Here is a 2,500-nt window from a genome sequence, read left to right as displayed (position 1 = left end):
GTCGCCCTATTTTATAAGCGTAATATTATTGGTTACTTATGGGTGGATCCACTTTCCTGAAATAGTTTGATCTTGCTGCAACGTTTTGTCATTTGTTATTAGGTTTTTGTATGATTTCCCGAAATTCTGTAAGACCGAGAAATTTAAAAGGGTTTTTTTAGTGACTTAAATTAAAAAACAAAATGTTGGGGGAAAAAAAATTGTATGCCCTTTTATTGATTTAAACTCTAGAAAATTGGGGGTTTAACCAAGGGGCTCCTTGTCTTTGCTAGGTGAATGGTTGAGCTATTCATTAAAGTACTCAGTCAACTCTGCACCGAAAACTTTTGTGTAGTAACTATACTAACCATTCAATTCTATCAGGGGTATTTAAAAAAGCCTGTGAATTGTTCATCCCCCTGAAAATAAAATTTACATGTACACTTTTTTTTTTTGCTCTCTCTTTTTTTTTAAAAAATGTGACATTTCTAGTATGGAAACTTTCATGAGCTAAGTACTATGCGTTGGCAGACAAAAAAAGTGATGCATGTTAATCAGCGATGGGGGGGGGTTGTGTGTCTGGGCCTGCTGCGAGTGGTGGATACCTGTGTGTGGCAGGGGCCCGATGGGGTGCACTGGCCCATCGGGCATGGAGGTATGTCACAGGGCGGGGATGGGATGGATGGAGGGTTGATGAATGTGTGGGGGGTGAGGGGAGGGGTGGGTGTGGGTGGCGGGGCGCTGGATGTGGCAGGGCACGCGTGAACCACATGCGGGGGACATCGACAATATAAGGCGGGCAGAGTGAGGAGGCGGTGATGGGCGCAGGGGGGAGGGGGGGGGCCAGGGGGGGTGGGGTGGCTAATTGGACTATATGAGTCGACAGAGCGCGCGCGGGCGCGCGCGGGGCGGTTTCTGGAAAATGACAGACGCGCTGGCTCATCGTGAAGGGCTGTGTAAGGGATCAGCATGAAGCTGGGGGCCCTGTGCCCTGAAGGTAAGACCGGAGTAAAAAGGAGCCGTGGCAGGGGGCGCTGGGGGGCTCGCATGGCTATTTGGTGGGAGACCAGGGGTGGGGAGGGGGCAACCCCCCCCGACGCGCGGCGCGCGCGCGAGCGCGCGCGCGCGCAGAGAGAGACGAGCGCGGGGGAGGGCGCAGGGCGCGGGCGCGGGGCGCGGGCGCGGGGCGCGCGCGAGGCGTCGCGCGGGCGCGGGGGCGGGCCCCGGGGCACGGGCGACGGGCGCGGGCGCGGGGGCGGTGTTGCGGTGCGCGGTCCCGGGCCCGTGCCCGTGCCCGGCCCTGGGCCAGTGACCGGGACAGGGCCGGGCCACTGTCATGGTCACCGGGCCCGGGCCGGGCCCGGGCGCGGGCGCGGGCTCGGGGGCGCGGGCGCGGGCGCGGTCTCTTTCGCCGGTGCGCGGGGCTCGGCTCTGGCGCGGGTCGCGTGCGAGGTCGCGGTGCGTGCGCGGGGTCGCGGCGCTGGCGTCGGGGCGTGCGGTGGCGCTGGCGATGAGCGCGCTCTCCCGGCGCGCGCGCGCGCGCGACGCGCTGCTCGCGCGCGCGACGCGCTCTCGTCGCGCGCTCTCTCTCGCTCTCTCTCTCTCCTCTCGCCTCTCCCCCCTCCCCCCGGGGCTCTCTCTCCCTCTCTCTCTCTCTCTCTCTCTCTCTCTCTCGCTCTCTCTCCCCTCTTTTCTTCTCTCTCCTTCTCTCTAAGACTTCACATTTCCCTTCCCCCAGCAGGTGAAATTCATTCACACTTGTAAACTGAATATTGTAAAAAATTATTACAGCTATTGTTTTTTGTGTATTTTTACAATGGAAAAATGAAATAAATTTGGAAAATTTTTGGGGAAAATGAAATAATCGCTTTTCTTAGCAGTTTTTGTTACTTGAAGTCACTAGCAATAGTCTTTGGGCTTATAGTAAATCAATCATGCGGATGGGGAAGTTAAATGCCTTAGCCGCGGTGGTGGGTAATCAGTGCCTGCGTTGTTGGACTGCAGTTTAAGAGAATCTGGCATTGAGAGGTGTAATGAGTAATATGTTGTGTATTCAGGAGGCAAGGTTCATAATTCATAACAGATTTACATGGACTGGGACTTGGGCTAATGCAGACTTGACCGAAGGAGCCAGACGCGTGGATGATATATCGGGTATCGAGCGGGTTGGGAGCTTGGGCCGTATATAATTGGGTGGGGTGTGGGCGGGGGGGACAGTGTGAGTGTGTGTGAGTGTGTGTGTGTGAGTTTTGTGTGTGTGTGTGTGAATGTGTTTTTAGTGTGTGTGTGTGGGGTTTTTGGGGGGTGTGTGAGTGTGGGGTGTGTGTGTCTGTGTGGGGGGGTGGAGGGTGAGGGTGGAGGGGAGTGGGTGTGTGGGTGGGGGTGTGTGTGGTGTGTGTTGGTGGGTGTGTGTGTGGTGTGTGGTGTGGTGTGTGTGTGTGTGTGTGTGAGTTGGGTGGGTGTGAGTGTGTGTGTGGTGTGTGTGTGTGTGTGTGATTTGTGTGGTGGAGTTTTTGGGGGT

This window comes from Penaeus japonicus, unplaced genomic scaffold (genome assembly GCF_977035675.1).
Source record: "Penaeus japonicus unplaced genomic scaffold, GWHDUDI00000001_assembly GWHDUDI00000031, whole genome shotgun sequence".
In the NCBI taxonomy this organism is placed as follows: Eukaryota; Metazoa; Arthropoda; class Malacostraca; order Decapoda; family Penaeidae; genus Penaeus; species Penaeus japonicus.
This window is presented reverse-complemented; position numbering follows the sequence as displayed.